This window comes from Myotis nattereri, assembly GCF_964212035.1.
Source record: "Myotis nattereri genome assembly, chromosome: X".
Lineage (NCBI taxonomy): Eukaryota > Metazoa > Chordata > Mammalia > Chiroptera > Vespertilionidae > Myotis > Myotis nattereri.
The window spans coordinates 101635568-101655254 of record NC_138078.1 but is presented as its reverse complement, the minus strand read 5'-3'; the positions used below and the strand labels follow the sequence as shown (position 1 = coordinate 101655254).

The window sequence follows — 19687 nt, the reverse complement described above, 5'->3', positions numbered from 1 at the left end:
TGTGACCCTGCTGGGCGGGGGGCAGAGCTTGAGGCTGTCCGCGGTCCTGGGACCCAAATCCGTGACCCTTCCCGGCGGGGCAGCAGCTCGCACAGGGGTGGATCGGCCGGAGTTGGGCAGGGCAGGACGCCTGGCTTCCACCCAGCCCCAGTCACTCTGGGCAGGTGAGCAGTGCAGAGAGCCTCTATACAGGGGAGGCAGGCCGGCAGAGGGTGGCCTGTACTCCCCACATGGCGGTGGTGACAGCTGTGAGCGTGCTAAGGGGAACCTGCAGGCTGAGCTGAAGTAGCGCCTTCAGGCCATCAGCGCCCAGGAGTGGTTGTGCAAGATCCGCCTCCTGGCCCAGAAGGTGCAGGATTACAGGGACAGCCACCGTGGCGGGCCAGACTGACGTCCTCCTGGCCGCACCACGGGGGTTTGCGGATCTGCAAAGCCAGAGGCCTCCGGTGTGGACATCCCCCCCCTGGCATGCGAACATCCCCCAGCACACTGTCACCCTCACGTGCCTGCCAACAGTTGCAAACCAAGGCGTGCACAAGTTCCCCCCGCCTCTCCACCACACTTCCATCAACCTAGCATGCCTAACACCCCCACAGGATGTGCACACATCCCCTCTGATGCGCTCATATCCTTTGGAGAGTGTCTGGGTGTTCTGGGTGCTGAGGGTGGGCGCCTGTGAGATGACAGTGAGAAGGCGGAGTGGTGATGCCCTGTTCCCACAGAGGCCAGTGCAGCTACAAGATCACCTCTAGGGGGTTAATGTAGGTGCTGAGGCGGGAGCAGGTGCAGACAGACACACCTGGTGGGCTTGGGCGGCCCTCGCTGAGGTGCCTTCGGTCAGCGTTCAAGATCAAGAACCCAGAGGTGGAGAGGAATTCCGTCCTCTCAGTGAAACAGTGGGATAGTCGGGGCGACTGTAGAGGAGGAATGTGCACTTTGGGTGCCAGCACCCATGAGCGAAGGCTGCCCTGACTGAGCCTCGCTTGCTTGGGGCCTAGCGCACTCCTGCCAGGCAGCGAGTGACAGAACGTGCTTTTCCGAATTAATGAGAGAAAACGTTGATTCTCCTGCTGCCCACGAAGGTGGGGAGACATGTGGGGAGTGAGTGAGGTTCCCTGTCTGGGGGTTCCAAATCTGCTGTTGGTTTCTTTCACCGCTGACTAGAGATATACAGGGTGTCCCCCCAAAATGTATACACACTTTGTTTTCTTCTGTTGTTGTTTTTTTTTTTTGCAAGTGCTAAAAAGTGTTTATTTATTTTATCTTAATGTATTTCTATGCTTTATTATTTTTCACTTTTAATTTTTTTATTGTTTTGTTGCTTAAAGTATTACAAAGGGTATTACATATGTGTCCTTTTTTCCCCCGCCCTTGACAATCCCCTAGCCTCCCCTACCCCCCAGTGTCTTATGTCCATTGGTTATGCTTATATGCATGTAATTTGAATACCTACTAATTCCAATGGTTTTAAGCATAAGAAAGAAACAACAATGGAGCTGTTATCTGTTAAAAGTGTGGGCACAAACAGGTAGTTGGACTTTCCCTGAGGGGTCTCAGATTGGAGAGGGTGAAGGCCAGACTGAGGGGCCCTCCCCCCCCACCCCGCCCCACCCCAGTGCACGAATTTTGTGCACCGGGCTACTAGTACATTTATAATTACATATTGTTTTTGTGATTAATCACTATGCTTTAATTATGTTCAATTTGTAACAATGAAAATACATCCTGCATATCAGATATTTACATTACGATTCATAACACTAGCAAAATCACAGTTATGAAGTAGCAACAAAAATAATGTTATGGTTGGGGGTCACCACAACATGAAGAACTGTATTAAAGGGTCGCGGCATTAGGAAGGTTGAGAACCACTGGATTAAGAGGTCTCAAATTCTGAGTAGACTCCCTTTGGAAAAAAATCATTGGGGGTGAGGTTGTCCTAGAGTTGCAACAACCTGGGGAGATGCTGGTTACCACCAAGTGTCAGTTCAAAATTTGGGGAATTCACGTCCATGGGGTGGTGGTGGGGATGTGATTATTGCCTATGGGTTTCTTTTGGTGACCTTGGAAAACAGGAAGTCAGGAACTAAAATGGACCCCTAGATGTTCCTTGTTATAGGCTATGTGTTTTGCGATTAATGACCAGGATAGTCTCAGATCTCTAACAGGACAGGTGGAAGTCAAGAGAAGTCAGGCCACCTACAGGAGGAAACTGATCGATGGTTCTCTATCACACTGATGTTTCTCGCTCTTTCTCTCTCTGAACACAGCCTCCGGTGAGGATTTTAAAAATCTGCAATAGGGTACCTTCTTTTTGTTTTGTCTTGTTTGTACATGGTAATCAGGCCATATTTGGTCTATTTTGTAACTGAATCTAAGATTCCATAGCATGCTATCCATGGTATGTGCTTTCAGATGCCACATGCTGAAATCCATGGCCATGAAGGCCCTGAACAACTGAGGCCCTGACGCTACTTCTAGTCTTCTGCTCTGCCCACTCTGTGCTTGCCTGCTCACTCCCATGAAGCCACTTTTCTGTGAACACATAACCTTTACTGCATTGCTGAAGGATGTTCTGAGGACCAAAGTCAGGTATGCCCTGTGTATCATGCTGATACAGCAGCAATTGTTCAAAGGTGATTAATGATTGAATGCAGTTCAAAGTCTATATCAAAGCACATATTTCTTCAAGAGTCTGTCATTAAAAAAAAAACAACAACAACACAGCTTAATCAGGAGTCATGTGTGATTCCTTAGTGAGAAGAGTAAAGTTGAAAGAGAACGGAGTTCCTTCCCTTAATTGATCACTCTTCAATACATCATGTCTTGGGTGCTTTGGGGGAATACAGGCATGAGTAAGACATAGTGTTTTCAAAGAATTTAAAATCTACCTAGGTAGCCCAGCTAGCATGGCTCAGTGGTTGAGCATAGACCTATGAACCAGATCACGGTTTGATTCCCAGTCAGGGCACATTCCCTGTTGCAGGCTCGATCCCTTATGTGGGGTGTAAAGGAGGCAGCTGATCAATGATTCTCTCTCATAATTGATAGTTCTATCTCTGTCTCCCTCTCCCTTCCTCTCTGAAATCAATAAAAATATTTAAAAAATAAAATCAAATCTACCTAGGTAGACAACAAATACAGTCCTTTTAACTATCACCAAAACAAAGTAGTATAGGATATATGCTAAATGAGCATCATAGACCAAATGTGGCACAGGAGAGCTAAACTCCAAATCTACTTCAGGATACATCACCCATGTGGTATTGTCATCCACTGTGGTCAAGCCTGACACATGGAAGTCTTCTTTGATTGCTCTCTCCCCTCAGCCCCATATTCATTCTATCAGCAAATCCTTTTTGGCTTTTGCTCTGAATGTATTCTAAATCTACCTGCTTCTCCTCATGGCCACTGCCACCCCCTAACCCAGGCCACCAGCATCTTTCTTCCTGGACTTCTGTCCTGACCTCCTATCTTGCCTCTCTCTCTCTCCTTGCCATTCTCCAGTTCAATTTTGTATAGCAGTCAAAATACTAGTTTAAAAATATGAATTAGATTAGTTTGATCCCTCACTTAAATACATCAGTGACTTCCCACTGCACTCAGCATAAAGAGAGAACTCATTATTGTTGCTTGCAAGGCACTGCATTGTCTGCAACCTCCCTGAACATTACCTTCTCCTGGTTCACTGCCTCGTTTACTTGCTTGAATATGCCAGCATCTATTTCAGGGTGTCTGCACAAGCCATTTCCTCTGCATGGAATGTTCTTTGTTAATATTTATTCATCTTTCAAGTCTCAGCTTAAATGTTGCTTCCTCCAGAAAGGCCTTTCTTGATTCCCCGCTCATCTAAATTAAGTTTCCCTTATTATTGTGCCTAATTCCACACTGTTCTTTTCCTTCACACCATTTATTACAACTTATAATTATATATGTCTAGATTTATTTGTTTAATATCTTCCTCTTCCACTAGACCAGCAGTTCTCAGCCTGTGGGTCGCGACCCCTTTAGGGGTTGAACGACCCTTTCACAAGTTTCGCCTAAGACCATCAGAAAACACATATATAATTACATATTGTTTTTGTGATTAATCACTATGCTTTAATTATGTTCAATTTGTAACAATGAAATTGGGGGTCACCACAACATGAGGAACTGTATTAAAAGGTCGTGGTATTAGGAAGGTTGAGAACCACTGCACTAGACCATGAGCTCCATCAGGGCAGGGTCTATATCTGTTTTGCTTATAATCATATTCTAAGCACCTAGCACAGCACCTAGTGAATAATTAATGCTCAATATGTGTCTTTTGGATAAAAGGATGAAATAATAAAGGGATAAAGAAGTGACATGGTCTGAGAAGGATTTTTGGAGAACTAGTAGCAGAACATCATGAGCAAAGGTATGGAAATGGATATTTGTGTTAAAACTATTCTTGGGATGGGGGTAGGTGTGGCTAAAAGATTGGGTCTGTGTTACGTAGACACTATTAGAAATATGTTATAGTTGCCGAAACCGGTTTGGCTCAGTGGATAGAGCGTCGGCCTGTGGACTGAAGGGTCCCGGGTTCGATTCCGGTCAAGGGCATGTACCTGGGTTGCGGGCATATCCCCAGTAGGAGATGTGCTGGAGGCAGCTGATTGATGTTTCTCTCTCATCGATGTTTCTAACTCTCTATCACTCTCCCTTCCTCTCTGTAAAATATCAATAAAATATATTTAAAAAAAAAAGAAATATGTTATAGTCATTTATTAAAAAGCCTAAAACTCCAGTCTAAGAAGTGTGACCTTTATTTGGTAACTTCCACTATGCTGCTACCCTAACCTGAACCCAGCTATCCCAAAACAACCCAGAGTGGGCAGAATGCACCACTCTTCCTCCGCTGCAAGCAATTAGGTTTAGTATAGCCTGCAGATCTCCAGCCAGGTCCAAGGCCTCAGCAGGATTCAGAAGGAGCAATGTCTACTGTACCCAAGCATCTGGTGGGAAAGTGAAAGGGGTGATAAGGAAGAACTAGTTTTCGAAGTGCATCAAAAGTTCTCTTAAGTGATGCAATCCCTTCTGAATATTCCATAGGTGTCCAGGTTCCCATTTGACCCTTACTACTCAAGGCTGACAGATATCTCTAATCCTATATAATAAACCCTAATATGCAAATTGACTTAACGGCAGAACAGCTGGTCACTATGATGCACACTGACCACCAGGGGGCAGATATTCAACACAGGAGCTTCCCCCTTGTGGTCAGTGCACTCAGCCAGAAGCCAGGCTCACAGTTGGCAAGTGCAATGGTGGTGGTGGGAGCCTTTTCTGCCTCCACGGCAGCACTAAGGACCCCTCGTGGGACATCCCCTGAGGGGTCCCAGACTGTGAGAGGGTGCAGGCCAGGCTGAGGGACTCCCCCTTCCCAGTGCACAAATGTCATGCACCGGGCCTCTAGTAATAATAATAATAGTGCCTACCTCATAAATTTGTTGTGAGGATTAAATGAAAAAGTACACAGAAGATACTTAGCATAGTGCCTAGCACATGGTAAGCACTCAATAAATGTTTATTATTATTCCTCCTCTGTAAAATGGGAATACTAATAGTGCCTACTTCCTAGGATTGTTGTGACTATTAAATGAGATAATACACATAAATGCTTAGCAAAGTGCCTAGCACATAATAAGTACTCAAATGTTAGCTATTATTACTATTATCGGTGGCATCAACAGCAGCAGCAACAATAATATTGAACAGTTCAGGGAAGAGATAATGAGGGTTGAACTAAGGCAGAGAAATTGGAAAATGCAATGAGGGCAGCATATGGCTGAAATTGTCACTCTGGCACCCCAGAGGTATGGATTAATATATAGAGAAAGGCCCAGAGCCAGTAGCAGGTAGGCCAAGTTACTTGGTCACCAGGCTGAGGCAGGTGATGCCTTGGAAGGTGACACCCCTCAAGGCAAGCCCTGTCACCAGGGCTCAATTCCCAGCTCTATTGATCAAGTAGGAATTGTCACTATGGTAACATATGGTTGCCTTACTTGATGTATTACTTGGGGAGAAGATGCAGGGCTCCCAGGCCTATTGTCTTGGAGGAATGACAGAAGGGAATACATGGCTGGCAGGGCTACCATGGGAGAAGGTGTGAGAGGGACAACTAACAGAACTTTGTGTTGCATGGGGCCAGGATCCTATGGGAGTTGCTAAGCAGGGTCTACTTTGTCCCCATTTTTGTTACTTCATGAACCATTTTGCACCTAGGAGTCAGCTGTTATCTAGAAGCAGCCCATGTGCCACTGTGCAGTGCTTTTGCAGGAAGACTCTATCTCAGGAGTTCCCCATGCAAAGGACCATCTCCTCTTCTTACCTCAAACGATGTATACCTAAAAGACATCAGAAACATCTACTGGGGTGGGAGCTAGTCCCAAAGGTGACCCAGACACTAAGAAGCCAGGGACCAAAGGGTCTGTAGTGTCACTGAGGTTGGAAACTGACTGATAACAATATTTCTTTGAGCCCTTCGATGTACCATGTAGTATGCTGAGATCTTTGTAGGAATTATCTTGTTTATTCCTCAAAAAGCTCTAAGATGTAGTTACTATTACTCGCCCCGTTATACTGGTGAAGACACTGAAGTTTAAAGAAACTAAGTGACTTGTCCAAAATGCCTGAGCACTCACAACTCTCCACAGAGCTTCACGTACTCAGAATTATTTTTAAAACCTGTCATTTATTGAGTACCAACTATGGAGCAGACCTTTGACATGTATTATCTTTGATTCAGTACCATAACTCTATTACATAGGTACAATTATTACTCTTTCCATGTTACAGAGCTAAGGCTGTTAGGTGGTTAAGAAACTTTCCATGATCACTTAGCTAATAGGGGATAGAACAAGGATTTGAATTTAAGCAAATGAGTCCAGCTCCTGACCCTTTACCCTTACACTACTTTCTCTTTTTCTCTAACACAGCTCTTTTGTCAGGTAAAACCTAAAGACAACCACAATCATATATCTTGAACCATTTGTTTTCAATGATCTTACTGCTCTAATATCTCCATGGAAAAAGGTGAATCAGGATCATTACAGATGGGAGAGCTGAGGCCTAGAGAGTTAAACTGATTTGTCTAGCATTAGACATGGAGCAAGTGACAAAGGCCTTACAAGACCTTGGTGCCTATATGCTCTAATGACTGGAACTGTCACTAAAGAAAACAGATACTTCAGAAAACGGGTGGAAGTCTTCATTTGAGGGCTCTAACTCAAAAAAGTTCTTTAGAGAAATTATAGCCAACATAATATTTTTGCAGGAAAGAGTCAAGAAAAAGAAAAAAAAAATGTTTTTATGTAGCAATGTTAAATTGATCCATACTACAGTCAAAGTGAAAAGTTGGGATCCTTCAAATGGAATATTAGGTTAGGACTTGATGATGGACTCTCCCATGGGTATATTTTGGAACACTGTATGTGGGTTTGTTGTGCTCAGAAGTTTAAGTGATACTAATCCTAGTTCAATGAGTTTATATTGGAGGATGCCAAATATCCCTTGCTACATGCTGCAAGCTTGTTAATGAGAATCAGATAAAAAGGACTTGGGTGAGCTGTAAACCAGTGAATACAAGCCAATAAGACTGTTTTACACCCTATTCTTGGCCTGCCTCCTTGCTGTTTCCACCCCTATGCAGTTCCCCTTTAGCTGAGAGCATTCAGGAGGTCACTCTGAACCTCTGGTCATCTGTACCCTTGGCACCAGTTTCCTGATGAGAGTGAAAGGAGAAAAATAGCATGTAAGTTTCGTATCCCCATGATCTCCAAAGCTAACAATAGTCACAGGGATATCAGGAATTTACTTCTTAATGTCAATGTTACAGGTTTACTGTTATCAGTTTTCAAGAATCAAAACCAGTCTCCTAGAGTCACCCCTACAATGATAAATAATAGCCCTGGTGTTTGAAGTTAATCACTCCGGGGCTCAGACTCTTCACACCAAAAAAAATCTGTTGTTTCATATATCTGCCCTTGGTATAACAGCCTTATCACCATGGGGAACCTTTAACAGCAGAACACTCTATTTAACCATTCAGAACCCAAGACCAGACGGACAGATCCACCTTGCTACTCACCGGCTGAATGAACATGTGCAAGTTGCTTAGCTATTCTTAGCCTCACATTACTCCTCTGTAAAATGAGAATACTAGTTGTACCTATCTTATAGAGCTATGAAAGGGATTAAATGAGGTAATTCATGCCCAGAGAGTGGTGCAACACCTGGCACACAGCTCACTAAATGGTAGCCATATATAAAAAGAAAGACTTGCTGTTTCTGAAAGTTTGCTTTGGAGAAGCATTTCTCTAGCTCCAATTTCCCCTGTATTGAAGTGAAGGACTGAGGGTTGAGACAAAAGAAAATTAGTAGGGCAAAGAGGTGGACAGTGGTGCTGATTCCTTTTCTTTTGGCATTTAGGGGGAAGGATAGTATTGAGAAAGTGCCTATAGCTGAAGGGAAAAAAATCAGTGATACGGCAAAGGGAGGGACTGGTAGGTGGGAATAAGGCCTTTAAAGTGTGATGTGGTAGGGAGAGGTTAGGACATAAATATTGGGGTATTCGCCCTAGTTGGTTTGGCCCAATGAATAGAGTGTTGGCCTGCAGACTGAAGGGTCCCGGTTTCAATTCTGGTCAAGGGCACATGCCTGCCCGGGGCTGTGGGGTTGATTCCTAGTAGGGCGTTTACAGTAGGCAGCCGATCAATGATTCTCATCATTAATGTTTCTATCTCTCTGTCCCTCTCCCTTCCTCTCTGAAATCAATAAAAATATTTTTTTTTAAAAAATTGGGGTGTTGAAATACCATGAAACAAGCAAAGCCACTGCAACATAGTGTGTTTAATGAAGGGAAGTGAAACAGAGTAAAGTTTAAGAATCAAAGGAGACAATGAAACTTCAAACAGGATTCAAAGAACTTGGGCAGAAAGGATGAGAGTTCTGGACACCACTTTGCCCTTTTATAGAAATGTTTCTACTAAACATTGCATTGCTAAATGGCCTGAAATATGTTCACTATTGAATAACTGGTCAGTTTGTTCATCTAGCCTTTCTCTTATTAAAAGAACATTCTGTTCTCCATTCACCTCTGCAAAAACCAGCTCCAGGGAACTAGGTAAAAAAACGGCCTCTCAAATGTGGTCTCATATCATAGGTGTCTAAGCCAGATCTACTGGAGACTTTACCACTTCAGAAAATGGTTTCATTCCTTCAGGCCAGAAAGCCCAGGGGATCTTGCCTCCTGAAAGTTACCACAGGAGGGGGTACAGCCTTCTCTAAATCATCTAAGGAGCTGGGTAACAGATTTCTTGTGTCCACTCTTGCAGTCTCCAGATTCAGTTGGTTGAGGTGGGTACTCAAACATATATTTTTTAAAGTGACCCCAAGTGATTCTGTCACAAAGCAAGCTTTGACTTTGGAGACAAGTATGTTTTATTGAAATGGAAAGTACTACAGTATAATCTATTCCTAAATCTGTCCTCATTCTATACATGAGGGGTCTTGGGCTCGGAGACATTTAAGCATTTTTTTCAAGGTCACACAGTTAATTAGTAGCAAAACCAGAACTGGAACCCAGGTCTTCTGTCTCTCAATTCACTGTAAGCTCCATTTACCAAATCTCTTTGCCTCTTAATGAGTTTTTCCTTTCTAGTTTAAGTATGGAGGCAGATGTCCCCTCCTGGTTCTAATCAGAGTTAAAAAGCAATGCTACCTTTGTGGAATAATTCATTAGAAAGCTAAACATGACAATCCCTGGTTGTACTAAAAGCAACAAAATAGTTTTAAAAAGAAAAGAAAATATGATCTTTCCCACTATAACCATGCATAAGGAGAAATGTATCACATGATTTATGTGTATAGACCATATTTGTGGCTACAATGTTTCAGTTTTAAATTATTCAATATTAAAGAAGAGACACCCTAGCTTTAAGATTGGACATTCATTAGTGTAACAACCAAAGCCTTTTTTTCAAGGCAGCAAAGATTAGTAATTATATTATCTGGCTACCAGTTCCTCTGTGAAATATCCTCATTCTAGTCTAAAACTTTAAAGAAAACAAAAACCAAATATTAGATAGGCTCTAAAGCCATTTGCCAAATACAAAAATTTTGAGGTAAGTGGAAAACCACAAATCATAATTGTCAATAGTTCAAATAATCCAAATTACTCCTTTGGGGTCAATAACCACCCCCCATCTTCTGATAGCTTTTAGGCATCCCAGGGGTGGGCTGTGTAAGTACCACACTAGGTAACGTGAACAATGGGTAAGTACAAAGGGCATTCTGAAATCTCTCACATGAACAAGCTACACTTTAAAGGCACCTATATCCATCCCTAAGGGAGAGAATTTGCCAAATTTTTAGCTAGCAAGTGTTGGGGGTGGGGAGCTATTTCAGGAGTATTTTCCTGAAATGTCCAACTGTCAGAGCATTTCTTCTTGTCATGTGTCTGTAAAATGGATAACAACTGTCACCACTCTTTCATGCTCCCTCCACTGTTCTGCAACCTCAGGGGATTTTAAGGTTGCTGCTGATTCTCTTCAGACAAAGGTAATTCCTAAACAACACAAAAGACCACTCTGATTTCCATCTTCTAGTTATCCATAGACCCTACTCTTGGCCTATAGCAAACACTAAATTCCCTTTGACCATATCTGGATGTTAGCAGAAAAGAGATGTAAGAATCCCGGGCAGAGTGAAGGGAAAACTACACCTATACCTTTTTGCTACTATTCCCTTTGCAGAGAGTGACATCACTGTTTATTTCTGTTACAATAACATCTCATGGGAGAGCCTCAAACTCATCTTCTTTGCAGGAAGTCAAGTAGGATAGAAACTGACTTCCACTCAGCACTCAGCTTCTGGAAAATTCTGGAACAAATCTAGCTGATCTCAGAGGTCAATGAAGATGCATCAGTAGCTTTATCCCAAGTGTCTTACATGGTATATCTCTAAAGTTAGTTTGCCATTGTCTGCTGCAGTGGCTGCTGCCAGTAGAAATTACCCTAAGTGACCATTCATTTCACAGTGAATTTAGAGGGATTTGATGTTGGAAAATGCTTTTGACACAGTTCTAGTTGGATATGAATTTAACAGCATGTATGCTTAAATAGTTGAAGGTGAAGCATGTATTACATGTGTTTTATGTGCAGTTAGGGATTTCTATTCCAAGCCTTTTGTGTTGTCAAGTATGAATTCCTGCCTTGCATTTGATTTAAGAAGCAAAACCTGAAATTTAAGAAGATATTAAGAAGAGAAGCAGAATGTACTTCTATATACTTTGATTGGAATGTAAATTGGTAAAAACACATTAAAGAGCAATTGGGCAATATCTAGAAAAAATAACTGAACAAATGCAGTCTTATGAATTTATGTTAAGGAAATAGTTAGCCAAATTCATATTATATAGTCCAAGGATGTTCACTGTGGCATTGAGTGCTCATAAAGGCATAGAGAGACAATTATGATTTTTAAAAATGTCAGACATTTCTGTACAATGAAAGACACTAAAATCAAAATTAAAAGATAAATAATAAAATTGCTTAATAGTTTTGCAACATAGATAACAGTTAAGTAGGTACTTATCTGAAATACATAAAGTGATCCCAGTTCTCAAAACAAGAAAGAACAACTCAATAGAAAAACGCAAAGAATATGAAATGGCAACACAGAAGAAGTCATACGGATGGTCAATAAACACATGAAAAGATGTTCAGCCCCACTAATATTCAAAAAGTGCAAGTAAAAAGATTTTTTTCAGTCATCACATTGTCAAAGATTAATAATATCTGAAATTGGAGAGGAAGATCATGGAGAAATGGCCATTGTTGTTGGGAATGTAAGTTGCTGTAGTCTTCTTGGTGGGGTCTATAAAAATCAAGATGAGCAAAGCAAACTCTGAACCACCATTTTGCTACTGTGAATTTATACTGTACAAACACTTGAAAAAGTATGCAGAGATGCATGTAAAAGGAGGTATGTTGCACCAATATTTAATAATTATAAATAATGTAAAAATTCATCAGTAAAGGTTGGACTAAATAAATTATGTCACATTGTATGAGTACTATGCAACTATTTTTTTCAAATGAAATAACTAGTTGTATACTGGCAGAAAAAGACCTCCTGACATAGCTAAATGAAAAGCATGTTGTAGAACAGTATGTGAAGCATTGGTCACTCCTTTTACTATTCTATGAATATGAATATTCATAAAACATGCACAAAATGATACATACCAAACTGTGAACATAGTGGGGGATCAGTGGCAGAGAGTCTCAGAACATTCTACTTCATATTTCTATTTTTACAAGCATAAGCATATATTGTTTTGATCATAAAAATGCTTTTTTTAAATGAGAAGTGAGTCAAACCGTGCCATTCCCCCACAATGTCCAGCTCCCACTCTCAGCCTCTAAAAATGTCCTTTTCAAAGACATGGTGTTCTAGCATCTAAGACAATTTCTAGTACCCAAAACGATGAGCTGTTGCTGCTTAGAACTTGAACTAGGAGAAAGAATGCTGGAAAGAATGGAAGGTTGTCAAATTTTTAGAAGAGTTTCATTTTATGCAATTATGGTATGATTGACACCCTCTGTAGAATGATCTCTCTCTCCCATTCATCCACATATCCCATCTTTCTTCTGCCATTCTCATATCCCCTCATCTCTTTCATAGGTTGGGAGAAGGGGACATGGCTAATGATTTTAAATTCCTTTTCTCTTTTCATCTATAGTTCAGGATTCAATCCCACTCTTTTATCCTAAAGAAATTCCACCCCAACTCTTCCTCCCCAAATCTATTTGGCACAAGGCTTATCCCAGTATTTCCAGTTTCATCCAAGTTAAGATTGACAATCCCAGCTCTGAGAATCTTAGGGAGCATAAATAAGTGACCCTAGGCTGTGTACCAACACCAAGAGCCAGCAGAGTAGGAGCCCTAGTTGGCCCTAAAATTACATGCACATGTTAGTGGATGTGAGCCTTTCTTTGGGTAGTGCATCAGTAGCTTTCACTGGATTTTCAAGGAGGTCCTTGGTCCACAGAAAAGTTAATAACCACAAAGGTAGAGTGAGTTGGATAACTAATTTACCTACTGAATCTCTAGACAAAACACACAGACCTCAAGTTTCCAGCTGGCTGTTTGGCTTGGTGACTCAGACAGCCATATACTCAAGAAAAATGGAGTGAGTGGAGGGGAAGCATGGCCTTTTAGGGTTTCACTAGAAACTTGTCCATCTGATCAAGCTGCCACATAGACCCGACACAAGTTAGGCATGGTCATGCCCTCCAAGTCCTGCTGAATGAGTCCATCCATACTCCCCTTAACTACACAAGAAGATAGGTTTAGTAGAAAGAGCATTACGAGGCAGTAGATAATAGCAGGTATCAGTTTTAAGCTTTAGCATCACTTCTGTCCTGTCATGTGGTAGCTGTGTGACCTTAGGCAACTCACTTCACTTCCTCATTTCCTTCATCCAAACAAATGCTTTGCACCAGATAAACTCAAAAGACACTTTCAACTCTACTATTCTATGACTCTCCCCCGCAGGACAGGAATTTCCACTAAACTTTCCAGAACAGAGAATAACTTCACTCACTTTTTAGTGTCACAATCATAAAGTCATACAGTTTTCTCTGTGGCTAGTCTAAATCTTTTCTACTGAAAATGAAGCTTGCTGCTTTCATGCAGAGAATGGCTGTCCCATGTGCAGAGCACTGTAGAACTAATAACTCTAATGCCTGCACATCAGTCTCCATGCCAAACCCAGTTTGCAATGATTATTCTCAAGAACTCCATTCTTTTTTTAAGGGCACCTTATAAAGAATAGAGGTTGAGAGAATTAATGAAGAGTCAAGGGGAACAGGAAGGGTCATTAGCACATGAGTTCTTTTTCTTTTGTCTTTAAAGTTCCTTAAATATGGCCATCCCTTTCTATTGGCAAAATAAACCCCAAAACTGTGCTCAAGAAACCTCTCTGCAAACCAGGCTCCAGCCCAAATAGGGCATTGGGGCCACTGGAGATGAACCCTGTAGCAGCTAGCTTCCAAGATGGCCTTTTAGAACTACTTCTGCAAGAAAATGAGTCTGAAAGATAAAACCAACTTCCCAACTACATTTAATTCCCACCTTCGGGGTTCTCTGGTCAGTAGGGGGTGTTCTGATTGATGGGATTTTTCTTGAGGCTGCACTGATGATACCTCTGGACCAGGAAATTAAAGGCCACACTGAAATTATCAGAGTATGTAAGGAAATAAGCCCAGAGAACTGAGTCACCCAAGGTTGAATGAAGATAGGTCTTTCCAATCAAAGCAGAGCAGAGAACTGAGGCAGTCTGTCCAAGAACCCAGCAGAAAAATAGGATTTGAGCCTGAATTATTAGGATAATTGCCTTAATTCTTCACTTTCCTTTCATAATAACTTTGAGTTTATATAGAGCCTTTCTTCTAAAGAGCTCAAAATACTTGCAGAGATATTATCTTAGTTGTCATCACACCATCACAGTTGGTGAGAGCAATGATTATTATCAGCCTGTTTAACACATGGAGGAAGGAAAGCCTAGAGGGGTGAAGCAGAGTCATCAAGTTTACCCAGCAAGATACTGCCAGCCTCTGAACTCAGCAGGAATTTCTCTTGCCAATCATTGCCCAAAGAATGTTATTCTCAACACCAGTCCAACCAAATGCTTGTAGGAACACCAAGTTCTGTGGGCCAATACATCTGGGAAATATTGCATATTCTATTCTCCTGGAGAATCACAATTTACATTAGCTAGTAACGACTTTTAGAAACCCTGCATAAAATAAACATGTTTCTGTTTAAGTAAGAATCTCTAAATTAAACTTGACCACAAAACTATGTGTGTGTGTGTGTGTGTGTGTGTGTGTGTGTGTCAGTCTGTGTGTGTGTGTAACACCTACTAACATCCTGTAGAACTAGTCTTCTTTGGAGCCCACATTGAGAAGCACTGGTCTGTCCACTAGACTGATCTAAGTATCAATATAGCAAACAGATCAATTCTATTCCAGTCCAACCTGTGAGAATGTTTCTTAGAAATATTGCCTGATACCCTGTGGCTTTGACAGCCAGTAAACCAAGGACCTTGGTGCACCCAAGGACCCCAGGGCATCATTTCCCCTGCGTAGGGCATTGGACAGAGTAGGGAGGAAATTAATTCAAGCTCACCTAATTCTGCTAAAATTTCTTTCAAATAGGACCCAGGGCTATTTTTGGTATTCATTTAAGGGAGGGGCTGCTTAGGATGCTGGTCTAAGCCCTAAGAGCTTATGCTCTTAAATCCATCTCCTATGTTCATTTCCAGTGCCACTCATCAGCCCATGCAATCAGCAACAAAACAACAAATGAGGAGACTCAGAATGTGTCCCTATTCTGGCTTAATCATATGAGTATTAGAGTACTCATCATATATCTATTTCAAAGCTAAAATACAGCACACAATCTTGAGCTATCATAAATTACCAGTGACACTACTAAAAGTACCTAAAATGTAAAAACCCCTGAAGACCCTGTACTGGTTCATTTGTATTTCATATACAATTCAAATGATAAAGCAACACACATGGATTTAATATTCATTACTACTATTTTCATGTTTCATTACAGTATTTGTTATTAAACATTCACACCATGAGGGAAAATGCCTCTATTAAAATTGGTAACTTTTGTGCAAACTGTAATACAGGTATATCTTTCTTTGGTATACAACCCATTGGCTATATGAAAAATCCTGTGTAAATGTATTCTGGGAGTAAAAATTTCACTGTCAAGGTCAGATGGGCACTGTTATTTAAGATGATCTGATTATAAATCTTTTGTAAAGCAACAAACCTTGCAATGTGAACACTGTCCATTTAGTTCATGTCCTTGTAAATCCATACTTACACATACCATATTTGCTTAAAGCAAAACACACTAATATTAATAAAGGAGCTAGACATTTCTTAAGATGGGGATGTGTTCTGATCCTTATCAATCTGCAGTACTGGCTCTTTTTGTTTTTGAAGTTAATTTCTAAAATTGAATTTATTGGGGTGACATCCTATATAATAAAGAGTTAATATGCAAATGGTCATCACGCCCACAGGCCATCATGCAGTAATGGCTCAGACACTCAACACTGGGGAGAGAGGAATAGGGGCCAGCCAGGCATAAATGAGCTCACGAGAAGAGAGGAATGGGGATCAGCCAGGCTGCAGCCCAGGAGAGGGACAAGCCACCCTCCTCATGGTCCCGGGCTCCAGCAGCTGTGCCTGTGCCTGCAGCCTGGGAGAGGGACAAGCTGCCTGCCCCATGGTCTTGGGTGCCAGTGGCTGCGCCTGCACCTACAGCCCTAGAGAGGGACAAGCCACACGCCCCATGGTCCCAGGCGCCAGTGGCTGTGCCTGCGCCTGCGGCCGAGCCCGGAGGAGGGTCAAGCCGCTCACCCCTCGGTCCCAGGTGCCTGCAGCCAGTCCAGGCAAAGCCAGTCCAGGTCCTGGGTGCCTGCGGCTGGCCAGAGGGAGGGAAGCCCGGGCCCCGAGTGCCTACGACTGGCTGGAGAAGGGAATCCTGGGTCCTGGGTGCGGGGCAAGGCAGAGGCAGTTGGGGGCAATCAGGGCAGCAGGGGAGCAGTTAGGAGCGATCAGACTGGTAGGGGAGCAGTTATGGGAGATCAGGCAGGCAGGCAGAGGTGGGTAGGGGTGATCAGGCAGGCAGAGGTGGTTAGAGGCAATCATGCAGGCAGGCAGGCGAGCAGTTAGGAGCCAGGAGTCCCAGATTGTGAGAGGCAGTTGGATATCCCCCAAGGGGTCCCGGATGCAGGCCGGGCTGAGGGACCCCCCCGCTGCATGAATTTCTTGCATTGGGCCTCTAGTTGGTTAATAAAATGATAAAGTTATATAGGTTTCAGGTGTACAGTTCTATAACACATCATCTGTATACTGTACTATGTGTTCACCACTTCAAGTGTCCTTCCATCACTATTTATCCCCTCTATACCCTCCTCTACTTCCCTCCACCCAATAGTGGCTCCTTTTGTATTCACCATTAATCACCATCCCAGTCCAGAGAGATTCATTCTGAATTGGTTGAGAATATGACAGTAACACTTCTGAGGACATCCTGCAGTCTTATTTATTTTATTTTTTTAATATATATTTTATTGATTTTTTACAGAGAGGAAGGGAGAGAGATAGAGAGTTAGAAACATCGATGAGAGAGAAACATTGATCAGCTGCCTCCTGCACATCTCCTATTGGGGATGTGCCCGCAACCCAGGTACATGCCCTTGACCGGAATCGAACCTGGGACCTCTCAGTCCGCAGGCTGACGCTCTATCCACTGAGCCAAACCGGTTTCAGCATGCAGTCTTATTTAACGATGGCTCCTCTGCCTTTAGACATGCTGTTCCTTCAACTTAGCCACCTGGTGAATTAATTCCTCAAAACTCACTCAAATGCCTCTTGCCAGTGAAGCCTTTCTTGATCATACCCCTGACCCCCAGCCAGGCATCCCTCCTCTGTGCTCTCTTACAGTATCCTGCCTGTCCCTTGTCATACTCCCCTATAATTATCTGTTTACACAACCTATCTTGCCTACCAGACTGCGCACTCCCTAAGAGCTGAGATGTTTTATTCATTTCCATACTTCCAATACTTAACATTATTATGGGCACATAGCAGGTATTTAATAAATGTAGGTTGTCTGAATGATCATTATCTGTAACTGTGTTTTTTTATGACCTTGAAAAAGCAATGCTTTATTAAAACCACAAAAAAGTCAGAGAAGGTTCAGTGGTTTCATCCAGTTTTTATTGATCTTTCTTTAAGAAATAATGGCCATACCAATTTACACCTTATGGTTCAAGAAGGAAAAAACACAACCTTTAATCCAAATGCACAACTAATGAAAAGCTGCATTTAGTATGTTCCTTTTTCTCCAAACATACATCTCTACATCCTAGCCCACCACCAGCATCACTGCATTAAAGAAGAAATGAAGGCCCTGGCCTGTGTGGCTCGGTTGGTTGAGCATCTTTCCATACACTGAGAGGTTTCCAGTTTGATTCCTGGTCAGGGAACATGCCAGGTTGTGGGCTCTATCCTCAGTATGTGTGGGGCGGGGAGAAGGGGGGCGGTGTGAGGCAGCTGATAGATGATAGTTGTTTCTCATCGATGTTTCTCTCTCTCTCAAATCAATAAAAACATATTTTTTTTTAAAAAAAGGAATGAGGATCCACTGATTAAAGGAGGGTGGTGGTTACTGCAGGGATCACTGTAAGAGCTTTGGATGCTCACTGGCTGAGGGAAACCTGCTAAGAAAGTTGGGCATCATTGGAGGAATAATAATGATGTCTATTAAGACTTGGTCAACCTGGCTAGAAATTTCCACATCCATAATATTCTAAATAAGAGCCCCAGCTGGGGGTATTTCCATCACATTGGGAGGGCAGAACAGGTTGGAATTGATCCACCTGCATATTACTGCAATCTGACTTGGCATGGGATGATACCCAAGGACATGTAATGCCAAGAGTAGCCCAGCCCCATGGAGCGCGTACGTACAACCCCCCCCCCCCCACACACACACACACCCACATACACTCACTGAATCCCACACAAAACGCTCATGATATCCGCGGCACACACCACTGCATTCTTGTGTGCCCTGTCACAAAGAGGGAGTGCCCCCTCACATCCTCTCACTCCCTAGTCTGCCTAGCCCACACCCCACACCACCATCAGACTGAAGCCTAGCATGGAACTGTAAGCTGGTGAGGACTGGTTTTTGTTGTATGTAACAAAGCCCCATGCACCCAGGTACCCCGCTGGATGACTCCAACTATTGCTCCCCGCCCCCATCATAAGCTCCAAGAACAAGAGAAAGCTCAGCTCTGAGAAGTGGATGCGAGGGGGGCGGGGGCGCAAAGAAAGAGAGCTTTAGGGGTGGGCGGGGAGCAGAAGTCTGGGCAGCTTTGGCGTTCTCTTGCCTTGAAGCAAGAGGAACAGCGAACTGGCAAAGGGATCCAGCGCCTTTTCACCCCATCGCACCCCATCTATTCATTGGAAAAGACCAAAACCTCATAAAATAATTTTCCCTCCCGTCTGCTCCGTGCCCTCTTGGAGCCACAGGCGCTCCAACAGCTCCCAACAAAGCGTCCCCCATACAGACCTGTTCCAGCCTCTTCGTGGCAAGAGCGAGAGGGAGCCACTGCTGAGGGTTCTGCCCTATGTCGCCAAGCAGGAGGCGCTGGCTGGGAGGAGGAGCAGGAACTGGGGGAAGAAGGAGGATGAGAAGGGATAGGAGACACAGCAGCAGAGGTGGCGGCGGCGGCGCCGCGGCGGTAGGAGGAGGAGGAAGAGGAGAGGGAGGAGGAGGAGGCTGCTTCTGTGGCAGCTGCTGAGGATGCTCTGGCGTGAGGCAGGGCTGGGTGCGCGGGGCGTGGGCTCACGTGCGCCCCATGGCCGGGGGATGCGCGCGCGTCTGGGTGTGAGAGAGCATCTGGGTATATTTTGACTATGATTTTTCCAATTCCGACCTAGACTGGAACCTGTGGTTCCTGCAGCCAGGCGGAAGTGAAACCCTTTCAGTCTCTCAAGCTAGACTGTGCCTGCATGGGGATGGGGGTTGTAGGTGAGGGAGCGAGCGCGGGGAG

At 43.3% G+C, this 19687-nt stretch overlaps 1 protein-coding gene across 1 annotated transcript in view; it reads right to left on the bottom strand.

The window, feature by feature from the left end:
- PAK3 (p21 (RAC1) activated kinase 3) overlaps positions 1–19277 on the bottom strand; it is a 367784-nt gene extending 348507 nt beyond the window's left edge. Inside the window, exon 1 of the mRNA XM_081115367.1 lies at positions 19204–19277. The gene's annotated coding sequence lies outside the window, so the exon portion shown is untranslated. The remainder of the gene's footprint in view (positions 1–19203) is intronic.
- Positions 19278–19687: the final 410 nt, after the last annotated feature.